Source organism: Balaenoptera physalus (genome assembly GCF_965194825.1).
Source record: "Balaenoptera physalus genome assembly, chromosome: 3".
Taxonomy (NCBI): Eukaryota; Metazoa; Chordata; class Mammalia; order Artiodactyla; family Balaenopteridae; genus Balaenoptera; species Balaenoptera physalus.
This window is the reverse complement of record NC_138890.1, coordinates 102,973,507-102,988,962: the sequence shown is the minus strand read 5'-3', so window position 1 is coordinate 102,988,962 and position 15,456 is coordinate 102,973,507. Positions and strand designations below refer to the sequence as shown.

Here is a 15,456-nt window from a genome sequence, read left to right as displayed (position 1 = left end):
CCAAACTCATTTCCAATTATTTCTCCCTCACCCTTTAGGCTCTAGCCCTACTAGACTCACTTCCTCCACACCCCATGCTCTTTTATCTTCTGAACTTTTTGAAGATGTTTTCCCCTCTACCTAGAATGCGAAATTAGGAAAACTCCTTTAAGTCTTACTTCAGATGATACTCTTGGAAACAGAAGCCCTGGGGTAGGGAGCAGTGGCAGGGGAAGCTTTCCAATCCATCTTGTCTGTTCAGTAAACTGTCAGCTCTTTGAAGGCAGGGGATGTGCTTCTTCATCTTGGTTTCCCAGAACCTATGCCAACACCTGACACAATATCCTGGGAATAAGACTTTGAAAATATGAAGTCAGTGCACTTTCTGCTACTAACACTAAGCTTTGAGACTTTTTTACCCCAGAGAGAGAGGGTGATTTCAAAGAAACGAATGCGAGAAGAGACAAGATCCTATCTGAAGGGAAGACAAAAGAAATAGTTACTTTGGTTCTAGAGAGAGAAGAAAAAACATGAGATCAGGCTCCCCACTTAGGGGCTCCCCACTTAGGGGCTTATAGAAATATCTACATAAAATGAGGGGGGTTAACCGTGATAGGACACTATGGAAACCCCAGACAGTCTGAAGGATAGGGCTCCTCCTCTTTTTAGTAACTCACCAGGACCAGGAAGCAGAAGCAGGTTCGTTCATCTGAAGCTCAGCAAGCCAAAATGCTGAGACGCCAAGGTTCGCAGCAAATAGCGGGTTGATTAATGAAGCAGCCAGGCAAGGAGATGGGAAAAACTCACAACCCCAAACCCCCCAAGGCAAGAGGCTGGAGTATTTATGGGCTATCGAATAAAGGGGCAGGGTCGTCTGAGGCTGGAGAGCGTGGGGAAAGAAGACTGGAAAAACGCGTGGTAATCATCGTTCTGCACATGCGTAATAGGCTACAGGCCTCTGCTCGTTCAAACTTGGAGGCTCTTTGCACGATCTGAGGGTGGAATTTCAGCCCTCTGATGTCAAAAGGTCACAGAGCGGACATTCGCACATGCCCAGTTGGAGGGTTGGTGTTCCTATCCAGTCTTAACCAGCTCAGCTGGAACTCTACACAGCTGACTCCAATTCCTGGAAAACAACTCCCGCAAACATCTTCTTGTTTAGGCTTCCTGCCGCTTGGAGGACATGCAAGACTTTGTAGCAACAATTAAAATGACCTTGATTAGTCAAGGCAGGCTACAGGTGAAATTATTTAACCAATGATTACCCACGGTATCAAGGACAGAACATCACTGGTGGAAGGAAAGGTCTCAGTAGATGATTCTAAAATGGCTTGTTAAATATTTATATTAAAATATATCATCTTTATAGAGTGACAGTGACAGACTACGATTCCTGTAGCAGTAGAAATATAAGAGAAGTGGGAGACAAACCTTAGAAGAGAAGTCTTTTCTTATAAAATACATAAAGCATGAGAACAGGGATATGAAATCATAGAAGACTCTCCTGACATGTGGGAAAATTTCCAGTTGAAAAACTCCAATCACCTTTTTTAGCCATGATACATGTTTGAATTCCAAGGTCCTGACGTTTTGAAAAGGTTTGTACTGTAATGGCTACAGAAATCTCATATACGCTTGAGTCATTTATGCTTACAATTCATCACTTTCCCACCAAATTACGTAAAAAGAATTGGGAAAAGCCAGTTACATTATGTTATAAAATATTTTTTGACTTATTTTTGGATTTCCTTATCTATTTTAAATGTCAGCTGAGCTAAGCAAATGCTCTCAATCCCCATTCAGTGAAGGTATATCTGATGCCAGTTTAAACTAAACCAGAACATTTGCCTTAAATTTTCCAAAATAAATTCTATAGAATTACAATGTTTTCTACTAATAAAAAAAGAGCCTTTTTATGTGATATTCATGTTTTATTTTGCTGCTTGTTTGAAAAATGTGTTTTCAATTAGAAGTTTAATTAGGGAGACAGAAGAACAAGCAGAAAAATTTTTTCCCATCTCAACCTAAAATTATTATTAAAGAAGTTTTTTATTTAACTAAAGTAAGATCCAAGTAACCACTTTCCTATGCCTGAAAGCTATACTGACATCAGCAGTTTTATGGAAACGTTTTGCACTTCCAAAACCAACAGGTAACCTAGAGACCACTAGAATGCTAATGGCCATTTTCTGTAGTTTTACATTAAAAAAAAAAAAAAAAAAAACTGCTGTGCTATCCATAAAGCAAAATAATAAAGTCTATATGTAACACTCTTATTTCCAGTATTCATTCTTTAAGTATGGCCTGAGGTGAACATTTGCAATGCCATTTAAAATATTTTATTATTTATAATATTTTCCCCTCAGATATTTGAATGGATGATAAGAAGACTTTATTTTATAGAACATTTACTGGTCTAAATAGTATTTGAGCTCACACAATTTGCTGTTCACTTAAATAAACAATGTTATGTAGTGTTGGTGAGCTGGTTGTTCCTTAAGATCTCAATCCCACGTCTCAATAAAATCAGTCAGGAGTCCATGAGTAGCCAACAAAGATGGTTGAAGTGGGTGTTGTTACAAATACCTTTGTTTAGTTGTTTTGAACAGACTTGAAATTGTATTAGTAAAACTACAATGTGCAGGTGATTAGGGACTGGAAATCTGCACCCTCAGATTTGGTGCTAAATTGAACACTTCACTTGTTTGGGGAATTTATGTAAATAATAGAGTACAAGACATTAAGATTTTATTTAAATAATTTATTTTTTACCTAGAAGTGTTTAACTTTTTTATTTAGCCCATTATTTGTTTAGATTATGTATATCTTTATTTTACAGTGTTGGATGATGTGAATGACGTGGTTACACAGGGTGTTTAGGAATATTATTCCAATAGAGAAGATGAAGAAGAAAGCTCTCGGTTTAATTGAGATATAGTATCCTTATTTAATACTTCCAACACTCCCTGAAGTAGTTAATATTCTAATACCTCTGAAGGATAAAAAAGGGAAAATTTAGAGCAGTTAAATGCTTTACCCATGGCCATACCCATGGCCATACAAATAGTAAGTGGCAGAGGGAAAATTTGAAGCTGGCTGTGCCTAGAGACCTTGTTTTTAACCTCCACACGGTGTGCTCCAACACAGAACTGGCTTTTCTATTACACTTTGGCCTTCCCCTTTCCTAGTGGTTCTTTTCAATTTGGTCTTTTCCATCTCAATTCTGGTTTGTCTTTGTATTTTCTTTGGTTCCTATCAAGAAAGACTATGCCATTCTGAATTAGCATGCAAAAGTCAACATAAACTGTAGGTGTGAGAAGAAACCTACGCAAATAGCCATATTACCCATATCAATGTGCCCTTGCCATAAGCAAAGCAACTTTTGACAGTCAACTTATTTGAAAGATTTCATTGGTGGTAAGTAAAGAAAAAAGTTGGACCATCAAGAATTACCACTCACATACTGATTATTAAGGGCTTACTTGATGCCTGGCACTGAATTTAGCCATTTATATACAGTATCTAATGTAATCCCTACCACAACCTTATGACATAAACATTATTACTAGTAATTTACTGAGGAGAAATTTGAGGCCTGGAGACATTATGCAATTTACCCAAGGTCATACAATTTAACAGGTTAAGCAGAAATTTGGACTTATATTTGATTAATTGCAAAGATTGTGATATATTAACCATATGGTAAAACTGCACTTTAGACCACTTGGCTGTGCTCCTTCTTGAAAGAATATTTTGAGTAAAGAGAGAGACCAACACTTAAGTGACTCAAGGTCACATTCTCAGCACAGGTATAGCAAATGTTCACTAATCACTTCCTAAAAAGTATCAAAGAACAATTTTTCTGAAAGAAAAGAGGGGAGAGAGAAGGGGGGAGGAAGGAAGGGAGGATAAAAGGAAGGAAGGAGGGAAGGAAGCAGAAAAGAAAATCCCTCCTCACTTCCTTGGTTGATGGTTAAACTCAAAGTCCTGAGCCAAATGAGCAGATAAATCGTGAAATCAAAGCAGAATTTTCCTTTTCACTGCAGTGGAAGGAGTTGTCTTATCAAATATTTTCACATTTTTCTTTGTCATTATTTCTATCTGTTTAGTCACCGCACCACTGCTTGAAGCAGAAACTGAAGTCAGGGGAAACGCCAAAGGCAAGGACCACTTTACAGTGATAAAGAGATTGAAGCAGTGGCTCCTCTTGCCCTGCAGTACCTGGTGGAGCCCCATGCCAGGAAAGGACTCCTAGAGTCTCTAGATGGCAACTGAGCCTGAATGGGATGTTGAAAGCTTTCACTTATCATTCTGGATTGCATGTTTCCACTCTGAGTACGGACAAGAGGGAATAAGTACAGCCAACTGCCAGAAACTTTTTATTGCCTCAGCGCATACCTAGTTTTTAGCTGGATGACTTTTACTTTTTCCATTTTTTAATTGCTTTGTTTGTATTGTCCCTTTTCTCAGGGCAGTTTCTAAATACGACTTTGGAGGGTCTTCTATGTTCAGAACAGTGACAGAACCACAGAGATCTCAAGCTAAGCATGAAAGCCCGGATCTAATATCTTCTCACTACTTTCCTCCCATCTAATAGGTCTGCTTGCTTATCTTGCTGCTATGATACCAGGACCGATACAGATGCTCATTGAGGAAAAACTAGGAGTGGCAGAAAAGTAGACAGAAACAATTCCTTGTCAGAATACTGATTTGATAACTCATCAAACTGCACACACATTATGCAACCAGACGGCCTACGATGGTGAAGTGTGCAGTCAAGAAAGTGAGAGATTGAGAAAACTGCCTCCTGAACTTGCTTGGCCAGCTGTGTAACGTTCTCCAGCAGGAAAAAGTAGGTAATCACAAACACTCACTTTTTATTCACGGAGATGCAGGAATGGATTTGATCATGTCTGTGGAGTGCTTTGTGGCCTTTGGAATAAAGGCATTCTACAAATATATATTTCTATGTAGGGTTGTGTGTGTGTGTGTGTGTGTGTGTGCTCTTTCTCTTGTGTAATAGGGCAGAAAGGGAGAATTTCCTACAGGATCTGCAAGTATATTTCATCATCTCTGTATGTTGTATGCTCATATATCTAAACATTTTTACAGGTAAGCTGCTTTCTGTCTTATGAAAAATGTCTCTTGACTGTACTAGGGTCTTAAATATCCATGGTACAAACTGGCAGCTTAGTGCTTTTCATTCAGTATCCAGCAGACGAGCAAATCCCAGGGCTGAGCTATTGATCCAGCTGAACTCACAAGCAGTATGTCCTTATTCTTCTGGTTCAGTAGCCTTGGATGTAGTATACAAAATAATTTGCTGCATTCTTCAGAGCGATTTTCCCCTGGGGTTGGAAAAACACAGTTGGAAAAATGCGAAGATATTTCACTGCATTCAACAATAAAAGGAACATTTTAAATAAGTTTACTGATATAAAGAAGCCTACTTGTTTTGTTTATGTTTAATGTTGTCTTTGTTTTATCTTATTTTGTGGTTATTTTCACGAAAAAGTCCAACAGGGTAAAACTTTAATCAAAATTCTTTTAAAACAATTTTAACCGGCCCACTGTAAGCTAAGCTCTTCCTCACTTATCACTCAGGGTTTGGGGAAAACACTTAATTTTCAAATCAGCTTTTATTAATGTTCACGATCATACTATTATTTGTATCTGTACTTTTTATTCATTTTTCTAATTTATATACCATATCAGTCTCAAGATATGAAATAATATTTTTCTGTTTCAAATGAAAGACAAAGAACAAGAGAGAAGATAGAGGAACAGCTGGTGGTCGCCATGAAAAGAAGGAACACATCAAGGTCCTTATTTATTTGTCTCCTCTCTTGTTAGAGGCACAGGGGTCACTGCTCAGGAAGATGACCTGGATGTTCAGTCCAGGGAAGCCAGTTAGCCTTTGAATTCAAATCAGAGCTGGACCAAGATTTACAGGCTAAGTGATCAGTGCTGGTCTCTGTAGGGCTCAGTTTCTTCACCTGTAAAATGATCCTCCATCATAAAGTCAGTGTGACATTCAGGTTAAGAAAGAAATGTATTGAAAGCATTTGGCACAACCCTGGAAGAGAGTAAGCACTCAAAAATAAGTACTTAATATGATGAACCGTAACATATCAGTAGCAGTAATGGTAGAGTCATGGGGACACAAAACTATAGATCAAACTTAAATAAGTCAGACTCTTAAGAAAACTGTTTACTGCCTAGCACATGTTCAGCACTGTCTTAGATGTACTAGGCACTGGGGATACCAATTAGGAAGAATAAGGTATGGCGTCTGCCCTAAAGAACTATCTAGTTAAAATGATACATGGGGAATACGTTTAACACAGGACAATTAAGTAACAAATGAATACTAAAGGAGATAGAGTTCATAGAATAGAATAGTAATAGCATTCATTATCTGATAAAAATGCAGAACTAGGAGACATATATGCATATATATGTATATATATACATATATAGATACACACATATATATTTAGAGAGAGATGATTTCTTCAATAGTTTTATCTACAACCTCCCACACCCATGCAACAAAGATAAACAGTAAACTGTCAGAAAACACAGCCACTTCACCGTTATCTAAATATTAAGGAATTCTAGGAAATCAATTTCTATTTGATGAGCTTAAAAAGCCAATCATGGAAAGAGTAAAGCAAGACTTTGAGTAGCCTCAGAAGCCCAATGTCAAGTATTACATTTCAGTTTGCTTCTGGGAAATTAATCAGGTCAACAAAGCTTATATCAATAAGAAATGAGGGAAGTGGGGAGCTCTTTTTAAACAAAAGCAACAATTGGGCTATAATTATATAATCAATAGCCTCTTTTAATGCCTGGAGCATCAAACTGAGGAAGATTTTATGTATAGGAAGAATGAAAGCATCATTGGCTAATAATCATCTTGGTGATTACATCAAGTACATGTTAACAAATTATTAAGACAATATTAACTATTATTAGCTTTTTTAATTATTATACATAATTTGGATGAGTTTCAGGGCACAAAGATATTCAAAATGTTCACACCTATTGTCCAGGCCCCTATTTTGCTGGTGTTATCTCACATTGGTGAGATTTGAAAATAAGAAGCACTTAAAAAGAGATCTATATAGAATTTAATTTTATTACTTTAGATTTACTTGTATATTTATTAGTTTAACAAGTATTTTAGGATCTGGGGACACCACTATGCATAAAACACATGTATATAAATAGATAAAGCAAACATATAATAAGTTATAAATTGTATATTATATAAGAATTTTTAGGTAATGAAAAATAGCTTTAAGAAAAATGAAGCAGAATACCACATGAATAGAGATTCTTTTTAAAACTCTCTAAGGAGGTCAACTTTGAGCAGAGGCTTCAGTGAAATGATAGGGTGAACAATGCATGCAAAGTCTAGGTTAAGGTCATTTCTAAGAGGGAGGGATAAGAAGTTCAAGGCCTTGATGCTGAAGTGGATTCAGGTTATTTTAAGAACAGCAAAGAGGCTAGTATGTCTAGATGCACAGAGAGGTCTAGAAACTTGCCTGAAATTTTGCTCTAAGTTTTGAAACTGAGAATTTTAATTTTTATGTCTACACATGATTAACTTAGTTTTATGTATCCAAAAACTGCCACTGTCAGAACACAGAAGAAAGAAGGTCAAATTAATTTAAAGTAGTCCCAGGATGGTAACCCTAGGAACCCAGCACTGTTAAAAGCAGAAGTAAACAATGGTCAACAGACACAGCAAACTAGAGAAGTAAACCTGCAATGTCTAAGCTGCTTGGAATTAGTGGATACAGAATATTTATATCCCATAAGACTCCAGGGCCAGAACGATTTTCCAGAGAGTTGTTTAAACTTAAATGAAGAAATAATTCCCAAACTAACAACACTGTTTTAAAGCACATTTTTTAAAATGCTGCTTAATTACAAATCCAATAAAAAAACACACAATTAAAACTATATAACAGGAACAGTAAATACGTGATTTCAGTTTGTGTAAAAAGTTTGTCTCTTCATAGTTGCAGCCTGATTGATGTGCTGAAAATGATTCCAAAACTCCATCTTGGTTTATTTAGCAATGTCTGCTATGCCATTTTAAAATCTAAGAGTAAAAAAGTGTTTAACAAATATAGTAGAGGGTTAATATTCTTAATATATTGAGACCTCTTTCAAACCAATAGTCAAAATTCTACTACCCTCATGGGAAAGAAAAAAATGGGCAAATTATATACAATAAAATCTAAAGAAGCAGAAATATAAGTGACCAATTAGCATAAGAAATATTCAATGTTTCCAGTAGTAAAAGAAAAAAATTAAATCAACCATGAAACTCTATATTAGCTTAGCAGATGAACAAAAAAATAAGGGAAAAAAATCACTCATCATCAGTGCTAATGAGTGATTAGTGAAACAGCCATGACCTGGTGACATATAAAATATTTTCTTAGAGAGTTTCAGATCTCTCATAAATGTATGTCTCTTACCAAATCAGGGTTCCCTGCATAATAAAGAGAATTGCTCCACAACTTTATCATTAAGCAGAACAAAATTAATTTAATGTGACTTCTATCAGTGTTTTGTCTGTATTGGGTAAAGATTTAATTATTATCTGGGTCATTTTCCAGTATTTCAGATAAGTGATTCTACTTTTTACTAATTCATTTGAAAAGAAAAACCTGAAAGAAATCTCTATTTCTTTATGACAATTGATATAGTAGTGATTTCTAAAAATAAGGCCCAGAGATGACCTGGACTCCCATCCAGACATATTTGAGCCTAGAAATCTGAATTTGTAACCAACTCCCAGGAGCTGCTGATGCACATAATTTTGAGACTCATTGACCCAGAGGAAGCAAACCGAAAAATTAATCCATACCGGCACACATCAGGAGTCATAGATGTGCCTCAGAAACACACATCTGCAAAGCAGCAAGCAGGTGAAGTGACGCATTGCCACTTATCAAGGCCCTTGGAAAATCAGCCTGGGAATGGCCTCCAAGAATGGACCTCATGTTCGACCTTGGCAGCTGACTTCCCAGGCAGTCCTATGCACTGAGGCTGAAATGGATGCAATAGCACAACTCAACGGGTGGAACTAGTCACCAAGCAAACCTACCGGGGCAGCAGGAGACCAGCTGTGTCATTCCCCTATGGGCATTTCCATCACAGCCACCCTTCAGGTCAGCACACACATTCTTTGGCCTCAAAATATGCCTTTTGCCTTATTCTATTGAAAGTTACAATGGATCCAATTTTCTGAACCTCTGCTTACTGCCATATCTTCCTGTCATCCTCAGTGATCATGAATTGCATGATTTGAATACATACTCACAAAGATGAGTATGTATTCAAACTCTACAGTACAGAATAAAGAACAAATTCAGACTTTAAAAAAGCTACATATGAGAATCCTTTTTCTAGCAATCATAGACAGGTGAGTGGTGAATGTGATATCTGACATGATGGTGGGACTCTGATGGCAATACAGTATAACTGAGTGTCTATCAGTCTGGTTCTGGCCTGTTTGTTCATGCTCCAGGCCAGTTTCATGAAAGGGAAAAAGAGAACTGTATTTTTCCATTTGTAGAGCTGTAAAAAAGAAATGACATTTTTATTTATTATATGAATAGTTTTCAATTGTTTCTTAGTTTATTTGAAACCAGTTTTTAAAATTATTTCTGAGAATGTTAATACATTTTCTTAAGTAACAAATTGTGCTTTTATCTACATTTTCAGCTTTTCAGTATACAAAGAGGGCTTGCAAAATCACTTCAGTGTTTTCTGTAAAAGCCTAAATGTAAACAAAAAGTAAATACAAATGCCAGGAGTCTGTTAAAATTCGACAGATGTGTCCTCTACCCGTTTTTCTTTGCTTGAATCGGGTTCTTTGTGTCCCCATTTCCCCCAGCCTTGGCCAAGTGCATTTTGTCTCTCACTAGTGCCCTGAAGATGATGATACAATGGTGTGCATTCAGTGCGGTGGCATGTGCAGAACTATGGCTCAAGGTCCCTTCATTGTTTCCTCAGGGCAACCATTTCAGGGAGTGAATTATACTTGTCCTTAAGGATGGGCACTACAGCCATTTCTCAATGGCTAAAAATCACTTTCTTCCAAGATGGTTTTTAATGTAACCACTTTTCTTATTTATAGCATAGACATAGTAGTCCATGGTCATACAACACATTTTAAATAGTACATTAAAAAAAATTATATTGTCTTTGCCCCCCAAGCCCTGCCTCCAGGATGTTCACAGCTTTGGAGAGTTTGGCTGGTATTTACTTTTATTATAATTTTGTGTAGGGAAAATTTAATTTAGAGTCTGTATAAATGATAAAGTAATTCCAAATAGTAGTTGTATCCATACTCATCACTGATCACTAAGTGGGACTGATTATAAATGTACTGGGAGACTATCAGGAAGGCACTGTTGACTTACTTTACATAGATAAACAAGCCACATAAAAAATGAAAGCACAATGCTTACTGAATTGTAAGTGATTAAACATTAATGACTAAAGCTTAGTCAAACACTGAAAGTCTTAAAGTCTTCCACAGTACATCATGTTGAGTGTCAACAGATAAAACAGAATGCCAATATTAGTTGTAATGTTCTTGAAAAGAGTTAAGCTTTGTCGATAGCTATAAATGTACGTGTGCCAATATCTAAAAATCCATCAATCTCTACACACTGTTTGTGTGAGGCTCTATTAGTCTGACCGTACCAAAAATATTCCAGTACTGGTTAGCACTGAAAATAAACATGTCTGAAAGTACTTTTATACTCACTTATTTGTTTCTTTTGTGCCATGTGTATGGATTTTGGTATTGATATAGTCAAATATTTATTATCCACACTAAAAGAAGGTTGAGATAGAATGACTAAATCAAATCTTTGTTTTACTTTTGTTTCTTCATAGCCTCTCTACCAAGTGGAATGCTGCAGTGAAAGCAAGTTTAAACCAGCATCTGTCATATATCAAATAATTATTAAAGGAGGCACAAAAACAGTAATACAACCTGGTTTTTGTAATCTCAGGGAAGTCCCCAAGCTCTATCTTCAGTCACCTTGGACAGTCATCTTGCAGGAACAAAATATAAGAATTCAGGATAGGTGGCCTTGTAATCCCAAAGCTCTGTTTTGTTCAGTGACCCACTCCTAGCACAGATGAATTTGTTGCCTTATCTGACAAAAAAGGTTGATTGATCCTGCTATTGAAAGGAGCTTCATTTCATTAGCTTCAAAATAGCCTTTTCACACAAGGACCCAGGGGAGCAGAATTTTCCCCACCAATATGGGAAAGCTCTACTAGTAGAAGGCCATTCAGCAAGTCAGAGTATTACCAAAAAGCTACTGAGAGACAGTTTAGATGTTGTAAAGCACATTTTCTGTATATTTGGGAATTGCAAATGGATCAGGCATGAGATGGTATTCAGGAATAATTTTTAGTTTTATTAGGTATGATAATGTTAGTTTGACAATGTAAGAAGACACTTTTATCTCTTAGAGTAGGATGTTATATTGTCTGTATAATATTTGGTATTATCTTTCCCCCCACCACCATTCCACCCCATTGTATAGAAGACTCAACAAATCTTTGCTTTCAATACCACATCCATTTAACTGTAGATGTATTGTGGTGACTGCATTTAAATATTCATTTATCTAGCTAGCATTAATTTTGGCTTCATATAAGAAAAAACACTACACTTGACATCCAAAGATCTGGGTTCAAATCTTCACTCTGTTTTTGATTAAGCCATATGATCTTGTTAAAAAAAAAAAAAAAATCCCTTAACCTGTTTAGATTAGGTATTGTTGCTTTAAAGTAGTAGTTCTTTCTTGTCAATTACTTAGTTATTTTGAAGAGTCAAACTAGCAGTAAATTTAAAAATTCTTGATGAACTCTTAAGTGTTATATCCATGTGAGGTATTATTGAGAAGCTCCTATAACCCTAAGAAGATTTCAGATAAGAAATGCAAATAAGGGGTAAAGTTTACATTCAGGGGTCACAGAGTATAATAACATTAACAACTGACACCACAGATCTTTCAAGGGACAAGGCTGTATTTTTCTGGTAAAATGCACTGAATGTTCTGTGTTTGAAGGTTAGCCTGGATAAAGGCTCTGGAGGAAGAGGAAGCTGTTCTGTGTAGGACATAAAATAATCCAAAACTGTGGGAGAAGAAAATCCTTGATGGAGGGAAGGAGGAGCAGAGATTCAAGGTAAAGTTTCAGATAAAGGAATTATAAAATCAAATAGGGCCACCTTTCAGTGACTGTTGATTTTTCTGCAAAATCTTTTCAACTCACCAAAAGCTTCATTTTTGTGGATTTTTGTGGGAACCAGGGAAAGGACTAAATTTCAGGTTCAGTGCGTGAGAAATGCTACGTACAGATATCAGAAGAGGAAGTATTTATTATCTTATGGCAGAGGAAATGCAGAAGAAAGCCCTCAGAAATCCACAAGAGTTGGGTTGATTTGACCAATCATAGGCTCTGGAATTTAGGGTCCTAATCAGATTTACCAGGGTGGTTGAGAGACCAAGAGGCTTCCATTGGCACAGCGACATCACAGTTAAATATAACACACGGTAAGCCACAAAATATGCTGTCAGAGAGATGTATAATATCATATGGTGTTAAAAGAGAGGATATCACTTTCAGTTGAAGATAGCAGAAAGTTTTTATCCAAGAGAGGGATTTGAAACTTTTTATTTTGTTCTGATTCATCTCATTCTGCTGGTTTTATATGAAAGTATGAGTAGAGTTTAAAGAAAATAAAGACATCCTAGAGAATGTATTCCCCTTCAAATGAATACCCAAATTTCACTGTAGGAACTTAAAATTCACCCAAACTCTCCATTCCTACTTTTATTTTTTGTTCCAAAGATCTTCATTTATTTCATTCAGTAAGTCAAAAAAAGTTTTACTTTGTTACTCTTGTGTGTCAAATACAGTGCTAGATACTGAGCTTACAAAAATGAGTAGAATACTGTCCCTCCCCTACAGGGCTTAGCCTTCAGAGAAAGGACTTGTTGATTTCCAATGCATATTGGGCTCATAAGCATCACTTCCCAAAAAGCATTAATGTCTCAAACTATGCTCTGACTTATGTTAAAAGTTGACGATGTACTTTGAAGGTTTTTATTTAATTCCATTCTTATCACACTGACAGATATTTCCTGGGTGTTAAAAAAGGATCACCTTTCAAAGCAATTTAAGCTTTATACTATTTTTTCACTTCCGTAGTAAAATACAACTTGAGATGATCCTACAAAACATCAGAAGTCTCATCTAAGTAAGTCACTAAGAAAACTTTGAAATGACGTTGCTGAGGACACAAAAGTTTATAGGGAGGATGATTATAATTAGACTTTCGTAGCTGATATGCATACAGTACAAGAATGAAGTAAGCTAGGAACTCAAGAATCTGCTATTCTCTGTAAATATACTTCTCATGATAAATAAGTAAATTGGCATTCCAATTTTTGTAGAGGAGTCCCTGCTTTGAGAAATGTAGACTCTAATTCATTGGTTTTTTTTGTTTGTTTTTTTAATTCATTGTTTTTTAATGTCTTTTGGATTATGGAATTCTGAGACAGAAAAAACTACAGGTCTTGCTACAGAATAATGAACATGTGGCCTTACACACAACATTTTTGATATAGATCAGGGGATTTTTCAACTCCTGTTCTAGTTAGGGGAGGACAAATTCAAGTTCACTAATGATTACAATAAGTGCTATTACTTGCAAGTCCATGATATTTACAGGACCTGAAGTAAATTACTAATATTTTAAGGTCTTGGACCACTTTGTGATGACTGTAGAGATATGATCTGAAAATGTGTTGTTGTTTTTTTTAAAAAAAGGCCAATCAAGAATGAAAAGAGGATTCTGAGATACTTAAGGTCCAAGCCAGTCTTTTTCATGTTATGTCCCTGGAGCCAAAAGCAATCCCTGACATATGTATGGTAGATGCAAAATAACCTGTGTTGTAAAAAGCAAAGGTCATGGATATGCCACCAAGTAAATACTCATCTTTACGGTTCTTTGCCTGATGCTAAATGGTTCTTACAACACTTCTAAGGTAAAGACTCCCCATTAGATGCATCCCCTTGCATTCCCAACCCCTCCAGCAGGGTCTGAGTAGCCTTTGCATTTCTACTGCTGGTTGGGATCGATCCTGGGGCCATTAGACCATGATCTCTTTTGTTTCAAGACAAAATGTTAGACCTTAAGTATTGTTGTAAAATAAAATAATATCTTTGGCCTGCATTTAAAATACCAACCTGCCTAAAGGCAAAATTCTCTTCCCCTCATCACACAGTGATGAATCTGTATTTGCTGGGCGAGCAACCCTGTCCCCAGGCACTGTGAACAAGAATGCAGAGAAGACAATTAGTGCAGAACCTGGGAGAGATGGGCAGTGCAGGAACAATCCACTGCTGTGAGTGCAAAGAAAATTTGGCCCAAAGCACGGTCATTAAATATATACTGTGTTGATGATGAAGCTGGGGAAGGAGGACTGAATAATGCATTCTGATATTTTAAAGATAATCCTCTCCTCATCCAAATATGTTGACTCAAAGAAAGCCATTCTTACAAAGAGGAGGGTTTTGCCTTTTTTAGACATACTATTTTGGGTATGTCAGAGGAAATCTACATCATATTAGTCTAAAGATTAGACAAACTATATTTTACTGATATATTTGAATTAATTACTGAGAGAATACCCTGAATTCTTTGAAATCTTGTGTTACTTAGAATTAAGAGACTTTGCCTTTAAATGTGTATTAAAGAAAAATTCCAGGAGTACAATACCTCTTGTAGCATTTTACCTAATTGGAGAAATGGTTACATAGGATCATTCACTTTGCAGCAACGTGGAAAAGCGAATACTTTGTGGAAAGTTGTCCAGGCCCCCACTGTCACCACAACAACAAATTCAACTTTCCAATAAAAGAATATCATGTAGATTAGGATATAAGATAGCAGTTCTTGGGCCGTTGTGAATAAGTACCATAAATTAAGTTTTTTAACACCAGTTAGAATACATATATATACATATATATATATATATATATATATATATATATATATACATACATATATATATAAAGCCTTAAGGTCAGACATTCTTTCATGAATCATAGCACAATACAAAATAAATAAGGAAGAAATCCTGTGTTTAAAATGATCATCTGTATAACAATGTGACTGAGGATAAGCAGATGTTTTGCTACATTAAACAAGGTCCTAAAAGCTTACATTAGGGGTTGATAAACTGGGGTCAGTGATCCAAATCCGGCCCATGGCCTGTTTTTGTATGGCCCTCAAGCTAAGGATGGTTTTTAAAATTTTAAAGGGTTGTAAAACAAAACAAAACAAAGAGGAATATATGAGAGAGACCATATGCAGCTCCCAAAGCCTAAAATATTTATTATCTGGCCGTTTACAGAAAT

The 15,456-nt window shown here is 36.2% G+C and overlaps 2 long non-coding RNA genes and 1 pseudogene across 3 annotated transcripts in view; all 3 read right to left on the bottom strand.

The window, feature by feature from the left end:
• The window catches only part of LOC309659008, a 637,438-nt gene extending 623,911 nt beyond the window's left edge, over positions 1–13,527 (bottom strand). The window contains exon 1 of the long non-coding RNA XR_014262491.1: positions 657–13,527. This is a non-coding gene — a long non-coding RNA (uncharacterized lncRNA). The remainder of the gene's footprint in view (positions 1–656) is intronic.
• LOC309659064 overlaps positions 1–15,456 on the bottom strand; it is a 1,106,759-nt gene that overhangs the window by 738,030 nt on the left and 353,273 nt on the right. The window lies entirely within an intron of this gene.
• The window catches only part of LOC309658935 (coiled-coil domain-containing protein 6 pseudogene), a 583,785-nt pseudogene that overhangs the window by 492,275 nt on the left and 76,054 nt on the right, over positions 1–15,456 (bottom strand). The window lies entirely within an intron of this gene.